Genomic DNA, 14,303 nt, shown 5'->3' with positions numbered 1-14,303 from the left:
TGTAACGGGACTGGCAGCTGCTAGGGTTATATATTCCAGCCTATCTCTGGTCTAAGAAATAGAATATTTTTTTCCCTGCGTGCTTTGTACAAATTCTGTTCAAAATTTAACAAAAATACTGATAATTTCACTAGGGTCTGTTTTAAGTGAGTTCTAAACTGCATGTGTTCTTATAAAGAGAGAAGGGACGTAAAGATAGAGTAAGTATACACAAAGGGGGATTTTAGGAGTAGTTTAGAAGTCATTTGTCAGTGATAGGAATAGAATTTGCAAGATGGCTCTTTGATTTTCCCGCAAAAAATGCAGGGTCTTCAGAAAACTTCTGTGTCCTGTAATACATGCCACTGATATTTCTTCTTGGAAATAAATAGTGCAGGAAAAATTCTGAGGATGCAAAGAGTTCTTGAGACAGAACTGCACATCTGGGATACAACAGAGGAATGTCCTCCTTTGAGGAAGGAAAGGAAAAGGAAAATGTCTTCCTTATCTCTTTATCTGTTTTAGATGTCTGTATGTGTCTGTATATGGCAGACTTCAAAGAGGGTAATTTTTTGAAAAGTGCAAATGCTGCCATAGTGTCAGAGGGAGTGATGCCAAGTGGTGCAAGGAAAGGCAGCCGCCTCCTGCTTCTCTGATTCCTATCAGTTTTGCAAACCTGCACAGAGCTATGCACCGTCACAGGCCGGGGTCCAAAATACTGGCACTTAATGCTGTTTTACTTGTATGTAGTTCTGTGTTTAACAACAGATAATTAAGCCTGGATGTTTTTCCCTTCGTCATTTTGCATATTGCTAAACTACCCAGCCCTTGCAGCTATTTAACATCATCTGTCACAACTGAACTGTTCTTAGGGATTTTAGAGATTTCCATGTCAAGAAAAAGACATTACTAATTTTTACAACTCTGAGTTTTCTTTTGGAAAAATGAGAGGAAATGAACATACATACAGAACTAGGATACATATGCACATTGATGTCACTATCAGGGATATCACTGCAGTGAAGCAGAGAAATACCAATCCAACTCAAATAAAACCATTGCATCCCGTGACTTTAAACCAGTCCCAGCAAAGGCTTATTCCCCTTAGAGAATGAAGACATGAAGATATAGCAGATAGGAATCCTATGAAGTACGTTCTGCAATAAGAAAATAAGCAGACAACAATTCTTTTCCAAAGGGGAATCATTGTCTATTGCTATTTTAAATCTTTTGTGAAAAATCCAGTATGGAAGGTAGTATTTGACTTGCACATAAAGTCATGGTGACTAAAATCGTGCTTTAACAAATAGCAAATAAATTATTTGAAGATCTGAATTGTGTATGCTGGCTACAATACAGATGATGCTTTCAAAAAAGTATGTTTTGTAGGGGAACAGAAAGGGAAATGAAGTTTTTTCATCACTGGATTAGTGTTTGAAATTCACTTTCAAAAAATCTGAGCAATTAAAGATAAACAAAAACTGAAATATAACCATGTCTGAGAACACTGGTGGCAAGTGGCAATCTATATTACAGGTTTATCTGGCAACAAGAAGAAAACTTTTAGCAAGGGAGAACATTAAATAGACTTTCTTTATCTGTCATAAGCCCCTGACCTTGAAAAAGTATCAGTCATCTTATTGCATCCTTCACAAGTTGTCAATAAAAATTTGTAAGGCTTGAGGTCACACAGAAATTACAGCAAATCTGCAGTGGAGGCTTACAACATGAAGACCAGAACTCCCATATTGTTTCCCAATGGAGAAGCATCAGATTTGTGTTTGCCAGTTCAGGCTTTTGTGAATAGCTTTTTCTTTCATTATGACCAACTGCTGGAGTTGCTACTAGCTATAGTTTTCACCAGAACAATTACACCATGGGATTTGCTTCCATTCAGAGTCTCAGATGCTGTGGATTCTGCTTTTTGCTAGCAGCTGTTGCAATTGGGAATTTAGATGCAGGCAAATGAGCTAAAGCCCCAAACTGATGAGATGAAAGTTAATAAATTAGAGGTCTTCAGGAACTGAAACACAGTATCTGCACTGTCTGCACCAGAAATACCTTGTGTTTTGTCATTATACTTCTCTTCAAAGCTTGTTTTCTTTGCCAGATAAATATTTTTCTGCTCATAATCAATGGTAGTTAAGAACTGGTGCAGCTTATCAGTGCTTAATTGTTGTCCATCTCAGGTAGTGATGAATGATGCAATCTTTTTTCTGCTATGGCTAATCAGAAAATTGTTTTGGCTTCTTTTGGCAGTGGACTTGCCACAATGATCTACACCTTAATCTGCAACTTTCAGGTTCCAAACAACATTAATTTTAACAGCTACTCGACCTCTGTAAAACAGGAGACAGTGTAACGGTCATTCAGGGTTCATTGTGGTAAGTTGAGATGTACCATTACTCTCGCTGAGCCACACTGTGGTGGGGTTTCTAGCATGTTACTGGCACAAATCAAGTAAAACATGGAACAAGGATTTGTAGCCAGGTTGAAGAGTCAGCTGTACAACCAGAACCTACCCAAAATGCAGTAAAGCATTTTACATTGACTCTTGCTGCTCTCTAACCTGATTATAAGAACTTTGTCTTCACTAGGAAAAGATGTATGACGAGTTGAACTTTAAAATTGTAGTGTACTTGATGTAATTACATTTTTAGATGATTAAGATAAAGCCTCATTTCCTTCTCAGGAGAATCTTAAGACAGGGCCTTTAATGCTGGAATCTGCAAATTATTTGTACATCTTTAATGTGCACAAAATACTTGTCTGATTGCCTGATAGCATTCAGTAGTTTATTGAGGAAGAAAACCAGGATTCATCAGGAAGCTTTTAAGAAGAGAAACCACATCAGCATATTGTCAAACAGGAAAGCTATATGAAAACTCCATAGTGTGTTGAAGAAGAATGGCATGATCTATACAGTGAAAATGAAAAATCTGCTTCAGTTAATTTGGAACATGAAAGAGAGTGACTTAAAACCATTTATAATATCTGGTACCCACTGCACAAATCACTTCAACTTACGTTTACCTAGAGGTCTCTTAAGCACAAGTGTTTTATATGAAGAAAAATTCAACCGCATTACAGCAGAGCACATATCTTCAGTTTTAAACACCATGCCAAAATAATACCAATGCATTCCAGAAAAATCTATAAAGGCAGAACTAATGCAGCTCTGTTTTTATTAATGCCCAGTTATATCAAGATGCATAACAGGCCTTCATGATTATAATAAATCGGTGACAAGGTATGCAATAAAAGTCATACTGTAGCTTAGGGTTGTGGTTTCTGATTGGTAACTGATGAAGTCATACTATGAACTTACCGGGTAAGGTGTAATCATATTGTTTAGATTATTCTTATAGTAAACTGTAAAGTACACCTATTTTTTTCTGAAGTGTTATTTGAAACATTTAGAATATTTCTGCTTCTATTACATGTGGACATTGTTTTTAAAAACGCTTAATAGCTCACTGATCATACTAGCTCTGGCACCTTTTATTGTATTGACAAGTACCACAGTGGTGTTCTGCATCCCTCTGGACATTTATTTGTTAAAATATCCTTTCTTCTTTATCTCGCTGAATATGAGTGTTCAGAACAGACAGGAATATCTAAAGATCTGTGAAAATAGCAGCTGGTTAATGCAAGTAAAAAGACATTCTTAAACTTGGAGAATTTAAGGTCTGCCATGAAGAAAGAAATAAAACTTTGTGATTAATATTTCTTTGGTTCTATAATAAGTAAAACTGTGGAATGTGTGTAAGGTTTTAAAAAGTAGGTCAGAGTCTGACTAGAAAGATAGGGCTTACAGAAGTATTTATCTGATTTCATCCTAAGCATTGAGGAATGGAGTGAGAGAGCAAGTTCAGGATGTTCTTTTGCGCCCCAAAAGAACATAAAAATACTAACAAGTTACTTTTCAGAACCGTTTTGAGGTGTGGTTGTGCCCTGACCACTTTCATCATTCTGCAGGGCAGCAGAAGCAGCTCTTTTAGCTCTGTGAAGGGAGAACACTAAGAAATGCCCTCTAGCTGGTTAAGGAATTCTGTAAAGGTTAAGGAATTATATTTCTGGAGGGGATCTCAGTTTGATCTCTTCCACAAAGGAGGCCAACTGTAACAGCAGGGTGTAAAATGCAGAAAACACTATTTTACAGAGGACAAAAGAAAAAATTCATATTGTGCAATTTGGAAATATATTAGAGCAAACATTTAAAAAGCGTACTTATTTCATCAATTGTAATAAATGATTTTTACTTTTACAAATCATTATCCCTAACAACAACTTACAGTATAGGTAACCTTTAAATAACAATTTTGTACTTGAGAACATTTCTGTTTTTATCTGAAATAAAATAAAAAAGTTTAGCTTGTGCTTTGTGTTTTAATAAACATATTAATGTTAACATATTAATGTATTAATTTAATAAACATATTAATAAACATATTAAAGTGTTTTGTCAAGTACAGGTTTTAATGGAGTAAATTCCACTTAGTCTGCAGATACTACTGAAAACAGTCCCAGCTAGCTGCTTCCCCAGAATCATGGGAACTTTGCTTGAGTACTGAGCCCAGGAGAGAGGCCAAGTAACAACTGACTGCAAATTACTTTGTATATTGATATTCAACAAGAATTGCCTGGAATTATTTTACACGTCACATGTTAAAGTATTATTTTTGCAATACTTCCCCTAAGTGGCAGTAACAAGTTCCTGATTCCCCTTCTCTATACTGTGGGTCATTAAGCAAGATTTGAAACAGCAACTTTCACTGCTGTTGCATGGACCAATGCATTCTGAGCAAAAGAAATAATTATCTGCCTGGTAGCAGTACTAAGAAGGTATCCTCTGGAAGAACATAAAACCTGTGTCTTTTTGATGTAATCATATAAGACTATCCTCAGCCTCCTAAAATACCCTAACCCTCTTTCTCACCTCTAGATTACTTTACTTTAGTAAAAAAAACCTAAAGATACCTCTCTCTTGCCTACCAGTGAATGAAAAATGAGAGATTTTTTTAAATTAAATTCACTTATTCCAAAGACTCTCCATGTCAATATGGTTGGAATGAAAAATGATAAGCATCCTGGAAGAGTGGTGTGCTTGTTAGTGGTGAAAGTGCCTGTGTAATACTTCTGTTACATGCTGTAGCCTAATCCCATATTATTTAATATTTGTTTATACAATTGTCAGAAAAAACACACTGAACTTCTTTGTAGCTCTGTGGAAGCCAAAGGCAAGTAGTTTATTATTTCAGTGGAAGTGTTGGGACCACAAGCACAGACCTTGGTAATGGAATGTGCCTAAAATACCAGTGATTTGTGCTACGTAGGACAGTAATAATTTTGCCAGAAGAAAGCAATTGAAATAGTTCTTTCTTTGTTTAAGCACCTCAGTTGTATTAAATAGTCCATCTCCACAATTTTCAGATATATAAACAAGGTTATAGGAAAATAAAATGTTTGCTATGCTCATAAATACCAGGGAATACAGTTCAGGAGATCTGATTCCCACCCTCATGTTCTGGCCATTAGTTATGGATACCGTATCTGGGTGTGTTCACTTTTTCCCATTGGAACTTCTGACCAGCTTTTGAAGATCTTTTCTATTTCTCCAGCATTTTTTCCAGGAGGCCATGCATGCGTTTTATTATGTCCTGCTATTGTTTTACACATATGCCATAACGTTTGAAACACCACTAACATTTCAGATCTACTTCACAGGCCCAGACTATCTGCATGTTTCACATGCACATTACCTCTCAGGGAAATCCCAGGCTGAGATCTGTGAGCACTATTTTGCAGAAACCTAAATATCAGTTCAGTACCTTTTTATCTTGTGTTTCACTGAGAAGCTCCCTAAGATGAAAAAACATTTACAGTGCTTTTCCTATTCTGAGTCTCTGTATTTCACTGTCTGTCCCTCTGGTAATTAAGTTGCACCTACTTTTCTCCCTCATTTCTTACTAAATTTTTTTTCTTTTCTTTTCTTTTTTTTTTTTAAATCTAACTCTGGTACATAGAATTTCTTATTGTAACTATTTCTTTGTTCAGCAATACTACCATCTCTGAAATCTGTCCTTGAGATGCATATCCAATGCTACCTACCTATTAGACAGACAAAAATGGATTAGAAAAAAGTGAAAGATTATTATTTACAGTTATAGACAAACTGTTTTGTTTTTTTTAAAAATATTGAATTGTGGACACTTATAAACTCTGGCAACATGCAGGATTCTTCTCTCTCCCTATTACACAGTAAATGCAATGCATTGTTTTGAATTGGGTCCAGATGCTAGGGTGAATTATGAGACACACACTTAGCCTTGTACGTTGTGAATATTCCTCCTGACTCAGTATGCAGCTCAGCGTATGCCATAATTCTCTACAAAAACAGGACCCTAGAAATAGGTCATTGACCTTTCTGATGAACTGAATATCCAAGCTCTGCAAAAAGAAAAAAAAAACGTGTTAAAACACACTGGTGTGTACTAATAATTGTTCAGTGTCCATCTTATTTTAATGATACATTATTCCAGAAGAGGGACTTGTTAGAGACAGTAGAACACAGAGGTGGAGAGGCTGTGGATTCTCCATTCCTACAGATATTTAGAACTTGATTGGGTATGACTCTGAGCAGCTAGCCTTGCTTTGACCAACGTGTTGTACCAGCTGACTTCCTGTGGTCCTTTGCAACCTAGTTTATTCTATGATTCTGAGACAGCACATGTCATTTTGCAGATCCCCAATTGCTTTTGTCTGCTAGTAAATGGCTATGGGCAGCCTGCAGAATAAACACACAAGCTTACAAAACTGGATAAGCAGCTAGGAAGCTTTGCAGTTGTATTTTGGAAGATTCAGATTTTCTTTTGGATGTGCTATAGAGTGTTATAACCACAGGCAGTTTTTTGTGTATGATGAAAAGGTATTTTCAGAGCTCGTAAATAGTGAGGTGATAAAATAGAAGGTTCTTTGCTATGAAACAACAGGACAATGTTTCTCCCTCTCAGTAAAACTAGAAAGGAACATGGTGTACTTTCTACTGACTTGACAGCTGAGATACTCTTTCTGCATGATTAAGTAAAAATATAATATACCATCATTGTAAAGGTGTCCAGGTTTCAGCTGGGATAGAGCTAATTTTCTTCCTAGTAGCTGGTATAGTGCTGTGTTTTGGATTTAGTATGAGAATAATGTTGATAACACCTGGATGTTTTAGTTGTTGCTAAGTAGTTGTAGAGCTTATACTCAGTCAAGGACCTTTCAGCTTCCCCGGCTCTGCCAGTGAGGAGGTGCACAAGGAGCTGGGACGGGGCACAGCCGGGACAGCTGACCCAGCCTGGCCAAAGGGATATTCCCTACCGTATAACAGCATGTTCCGTATATAAACTGGGCGGAGTTGGCCAAGGAGCGGTGACCATGGCTTGGGACCTGGCTGGGCATCAGTCAGCGGATGATGAGAAATTTTATTGTGCATCACTTGTTTTGTATGCTCTTTTATCATTATTATTATTGTTGCTAGTAGTAATAATACTACCTTCCTTTTCTGTCCTATTAAACTGTCTTTATCTCAACCCACGAGTTTTACTTTTCCCCCGATTTCTCTCCTCCATCCCACTGCAGAGGGGGAGTGAGCAAGCAGCTGTGTGGTGCTCAGTTGCTGGTTGGGGTTAAACCACGACAGTCCTTTTTGGCACCCAACATGGGGCACGAAGGGTTGAGATAATGACAGATCTGACCAGAGCATGTTAAAACAAATTTGTGATAAGCATTCATTATATTAGTTTGATAGTTGCTGGTCACAATGTTCATTCATTTGTTCTCAAAGCTGTTGTGCTTGTTCTCAGACTTGTGATATGTAACACCTTACCTGGCTGTATGTGTTCCCTGTTGTGCTGTTTATCACCTCTGGGAGCTGGGTTAAGCTTATCATTTTGTTGTACTTTGTGGTACAGGCTTATGATATGATAAAATGGCTGGTCGTGAGACTGATCTGGTATTTGTACACAGCATTGCTGTCACCGTTGTACTTTGGGTGTTATTGACTTGGATCATTTGGGATTCACTTCACTATCTGCTATCTACTAGTTATTCCCCACTTTTTTATTTATTTAATTTCATTTGTGACACTTGACATTTGGCTTTGCTACTACCGTTTTGAATTATAAGCCAAATTCTGTAAGATAGTTTTGATTCTGAATCTGTCCTTCAAAGTGCTTGCAACCCCTTTTCTTTTCCTATTGACATGCATACCTGTAACCTTGTGAAATTAAATTAATTTTATGAAAATGTAACTAGAGAAAGCAGTGTATATGTCAGCGTCCTCTTTAATTTGTTCTCTTTCCCCATTAAGTAACGGACTTAGATACCATCTTTTTCCTTGTTAAGACATAAAATACATACCTCCAATCAAGTAGCACACTTAGGCCTTTTGGTTGTCCTAGAGACTTCTTGGGATGTGGAAGAAATAAATGAGTCTTCCTGACTTCATTTCTGAGGTCTGGCTCCATTTTGGCCTCCAAACAGTAAAACTCCATCCTGTGTCACAAAAGCCATAAAACAATCTCTTACAAGATAAAAACGTAGTGAAATAAAGATAGTGTGTTCAAATTATTATTTTATTGAAGCTCAAAATTGATGACACTTCCTTTTTTTAGTTCAGGAAGAAATTGGGTATTTGTAAGATTTCTAGTGAACACTCAGAGAGAATATGGGATCTCTGGAAAGCAAACTATGCATTAATATGAGCACATTCCTTTTTGAGGAATCATTTCCATTAAACTCAGTGAGAAAACTCTTCAGAAACTAAAAGGATGAAGAAAACACAATTTACCTGGTAGTCTAATCAGAGTGACCAATTAGCATACAAAGATGTCTATTGGAGCTTCAGGTATTTGATACCTATAATAATTTGGGTAGTCAGTCTTCGTAGGAATGACAATCTTGCTCATGTTTGCTGAGTCACATATGGAAGACTTCATTTGGGCAAATGTAGTTAACAACTTTTGTAGGTATAATGGAAAAAAGAAACATTTTTGAAGGTTTCCTTCCTAATTTGCTATCCCTTTAGTTCCTGTCCAGCGTTCTCACTCTTATAAATAAGGCAGTTTAAGAAGATAAATGGAACAATACTTTTGCCTTCCTGTCCTGATATGGTTAAGAATAATAAACTAATTAGTATTCTGAAGTATGTTTTATAATTGATAAGTCTATTGCTGTTAAAACTATGAAGCATATATAGAAAATACATAGAAAATTAATACAATATGAAGTTTTAATTGTCTTAAGAATACAGACCATATTTGGGATATCAGTGGACTATCAGTTGCAAGTAATTTGAGCATTTTATGTGTGTGATTGGGATCTGTGCTTCCACTGTAAATAATTTAATTTGTTTTCACATTTATTTTCATTTTTTTCTATCAAAGAATATGTACACTTTTTTTTAAACTGGAAAGTTACAAGGATACTGTCAAGTGTTTATGAAATAATTAATTGCAGAAGTTCTCAGATGTGTCTATAAAAAAAACCTATTTTTTTCCATCTAAGGAGACATAAAGCATTATATTCTATGATACTGAATGATTAAAATCTCTCTTTTTTCAGTGGGAAGAGTTGTATCTGAATTCTTTGAACTAATGAGCTACTAGCTGAGTGAGGCAGAACAAATTGTCCAAATCATACAGATGAAGAAATGTAGCAAGTAAGTTTAAGGAATGGCATCTCACTGCTCACAGCCATCCTTTATGTTCAGCTCACTCAATATCACACCACTGTAATAAAATATTCCATTAGCTAATAGAATCAAAATGTTGTAACCAAGACGTGAGATACCATTAGCCAGCAAAATATTAAAAAGTTTAAAAAGACAGAAATGAAACAGAATGACAAACTCTTATATTATGCCATGTGTTTTAGTTCCTCCTTGCAGTGAGGATTTTATTTTAAGATGTTCAACCTTTCCCCTAATTTTTTCTAAGGAATTGTGAAAGTTCTCCTTTCTCCTGACCTAGATATCTTTCTGATCACAGATAGACAGTAAAATCTAATCTTCAGAAGTATTTTGGCACTTAAGTGCTGGAGCAATTAAAAATTAAAACACTGAAATGAAACTGAGGAAAGGCAGAGAGGGATGGATACAGTTCTGTTTTGAAGTGGGGGCAGGCTGTGCCATTTCCTCCTGACATTGGTTTGTGTACTGGGATGTGGAGCAAAGAGAAGGAGAAAGACACTGATTTCTACAACTGCAATGTACCCTGAAGCTGCTGAGGGAGCCCTGCTATAACAGCAGGAATTCCCACAGCTGTGCCGCGGAAGGGGTGGATTTTCCTAAGCTTTGGGCTAACTCCACACCTGCTGAGATCCTAGAGGCCATTGGACAGCCTGGCCCACAGTGATTTAGCAGTGACTGCAGGTGTGTACCCTATGTTGGTTATAGTCATTCTCAATATAAGTATGGACAGAGGAATAGATTTTTTTTTTTAAATGCTAGAAGAAATCTCTGCATCTTTCAGTCTGTTCTGTATACCACTGTCCTTTTCACTTCTCTCTTTTACTGACATGCCAAACCAAATAATTTTTTTGTCCAAACCATCACTTTCAGCCTTAGGGTGACTATATTTGGGGGTAGACAATCCACCATTTCCCTGGATAATTAGTTCAAGTAGTTAATCACAGTTAAAAATCTGTGCCCTACTTCCAGTTTAAACTTGTCTTCATTCAGCTTCAGCCATTGTCCATACCATGTCTTTTTTGTTAAACAGAATTTTTTTTTAGTATCTTTTATCTTTTCTGAAGGTAGCAACTTCTCAGTCTTTTTTATTTTAAATAAACAGATTGACCTATTGTCATGGTTTAACCCCAGCCAGCAACTAAGCACCACGCAGCCACTTGCTGTCTCTCACTCTAAGGCACATTCTCCTCTCCTTGTATCATCTTAATGTCTGCATTACCTTCTCCAGGTTTGCAAAGACAGTGAAACTACTGGCATCAAAACTGTGCACAATATTGCAGGACTGATCTCACTAATGTTACACAAAAGAATAACACGTTTATTTCTATTCAGTCCTCCCCATTCATAGATCTAAAGGTCACATTCACTCTGTTAGCCATAGCTTGACAGGAGAAGGAATGCAAGTGTTCCCTCCATTCTGACTCTAAATCTTTTTCAATCATTACTCTGCATGATGCAGCCTCTATTTTATAATATTCTTTACTCTTGAATATAACTCTGAATTTGGAAATGGTGAAATACAGTTTTAAGGGTCCAAGCTTGCCAAATGATCCAGATCACATCACTTCCTTCCTTCCAGTTTGACACTCTTCATGGATTCCACACATTTTATCAACTGTAATTTTATATTTACTTCCAGATCATTGATAAAAATGTTGAATACCAATAAGCTTAGTACTAATGCCAGGAAAATGCTATCAGATGCAGTCTTATTGAATGAAGGTTTCTAATGGATATCTGCTTTGAGATCTATAAACAAATAATTTTTAGGATAGTTAACATGGGCTTTACTAATATTTTAAAGAATCATTTTTTCAGTTATAGTGCAAAATCTAAACATATTGCCATTCAACTTATAATGTGGTCCAAAGCCAAACATAAACGAAGGAAAGTGTCTTTATTGTACTATTCTTTATAACTTGAATTTTTTATTGAGTCTGATATCAACTTTTCATTTATGTGTATAATTTCTTATTAGCAACAGCTTGAGCCATCTTGATTAACTTGAATGGGAAGAAACTTCTTAAAATTTAAAATAGCGTTTCCTATGGATTAGCCTCTATAGAGTGAGTCTGGAAGCAGGATATCCTGGTTTTCAAAATAACTGGAAATCCTTTTTACTTTTGAGTATTTAAAGTTTTCATCAGAATGCAAAGAAAAGATTGATGATTTTCCCACAGTGGGTGATATGGTCACCATCAACAGTGGGTTACAATGTCAGTTTAGATGATTTATTACAGGCCAAATTTTTATTTTGTGATGTTTCACATCTTGTACTGGCTGCACTTTGAGTTGTTTCAGCATGTCCACAGGCACCGAATTTGATTCTTTAAGGGACAAATACAGGTCTCAATTTTTACAAGTTCATATATTCATTTTCATGACACAGTACTAAACATAATGGGTACATTTAAAAACATATACAGCGTTTGATTACATAAGCATTTATATCTCCCCAGTGTTGCTGTCAGACGTGGAGAGCTGTCAGCATGCAATGGGATCCTGTAACTTTTCAACATTATCTAATGAGAAAAATGAATAAGAACACCAGAACGTTTTATGGATTTTTATTATTTGGATATGCCTATAATTGCTTTGTATTGAAAAAATACACACCATATTCTAACTATGCTGTCCAGAGATCTGGAACAAAAATTCCTCCTGCTAACTTTTAGTTACATTTCTCTGACTGCTGGGCTTTTGTTTTAAATTACCTATCCAGTCATTATCTTTTGCAGATTTTTATACTAAATGCAACAGTTATAAATGCTTTAATTTTATATTTTATTATTCATTAAAGCCCTCCAGCTGGCCAGATTCCTCCTGTGTAAACATTCGGACACTTTTGTTTAGAAGCTATATCAGCATGTGCAAGGCAATGGCCAATGAAATCTCCATTATCTTGGTTTGACAGGGAATGCTTTGAAAGGCTGTGTACTTTTAATGAATAGGAGAAATCCAAGTCAGAAGAATATCTTGGGCCTCTATAAGTAAAAAGAAGGGCATATTTATTGACTCATTTAAATGTCAAATTGCTGTGTTGACAGTTGGCAGTCTCAAGTGTTCCATCACCTACAGGGAGTATTAAATATAGAATAAACAGTTCAGTATAAACTGAGGGGCCATTTTTTCTATCAGAATAGTGGGTGCATCTATTAAGTTAATTTATTAACAGTGAAACTCAAGTCACAAAACTTCAGATGAAATTCCAGGCCGTAACTCATAATTTTATAGCTTTCCATTGTAGATTATTCTCTCCCCCCCCCAAACTTCAACATATTTATTTCTACAGAGATATAAGCTACTTACCTTTTTTTTCTTTCTTCTGACCCTTCTTCCAGGCTTGGTATTGATTCTATTTCTTCCCTCACTTCCCTTGCAGAGGTTTTTTTTTCCCATCGCCCTCCATTCTATTCCCTTCTTGTACTGTACTACTGGCATACATTCATTCCTTGTAGTTGCTCTATTACTTAGTATTTGCTCTTCCCATTTCTCATGTTATCTTTCATTAGAGCTCTCCTTTGCACTTTAAGATGACTCTTTGGAGTACCAGGCTATTAACACATCCTATTAAATATTTTGGTCTGTGTTCTTCCCAACTGTCCACTGCTAAATGTTTTATAGTGTTTCTTTTCACTTTAAATGACCAGAATAACAAAAATATCCTCAGCTTTGTTTGCTTGAGCATTTAATCTCCCAATAAAACTGACAGTTGGAAAATATTTCCTCTATGCCATCCCCATTTCTCCTTTTTGATTTCAAAGGATAAAGGGGTCAGTGTGGGTTGCTACTATCCAGATTTATTAACAAGAGAGACAGTATTTCATTGAATTTTTATGTGAATTAGAAGCATACCTATATCTATATAGCCAACGTAGCGGTATGCCTTATTGTAACATTTCCCTTGTCTGTCTGTGCCAGCCTCCACCACATGCTCTCCTCACTTGTTATGTGTCCCCTTCAGCTTCCAATCTGATTCAGTAGGGCAAGGACCTACTGTGTGTGGATAGCATGCAGCAGTTCAGCTTCCTACAGTTTAAGGCCATTAGGTGCTATTACATAAAACAACAAATAATAATCTCATTGCCCTGATCTATAATGTCCTGTATTATTAACCTAAACTATTCCTATCCTTCCTTGATGTTTACAGTGTCTAGTATGGGTGTGTAGACATCTATCCAAGCTATAAATACTATTTTTAAAGAAAGTATTAAAATAGAAGTGTCATGAAAGCAGCTCCAAGAGGTATGGTTATTGTGTATGTAGAAGAAATACCTTGTCATAATTGTATTATTAGAGAAATATAATGGCCACATATTTATTTTCCAGAGTTTATGTGATCTCTTTTGGCTCCACTGGGATAGCAGATCCAATTCTTCATGCGTACAGAGATGCTGATCATGTCTTAATTTAGATTATATAAATAAGCCTGATTTCCTGATAAACAAAGGAGAAAAAAACCTGTCAGCTCACAAATTTTAGGCTCTCAGACTGTTTGGGTTGGATGATTTTCTGGACATTCCTAAACTGACCACAGAGAGCTATTGGATTTATACATATGGAGTAATGAGACCTTAAATAACTTTAA

The sequence above is a fragment of the Phaethon aethereus genome (assembly GCF_964289735.1).
Source record: "Phaethon aethereus genome assembly, chromosome: 4".
In the NCBI taxonomy this organism is placed as follows: Eukaryota; Metazoa; Chordata; class Aves; order Phaethontiformes; family Phaethontidae; genus Phaethon; species Phaethon aethereus.
The sequence above is the reverse complement of the archived record's forward strand: the minus strand, read 5'-3'. Positions refer to the sequence as shown.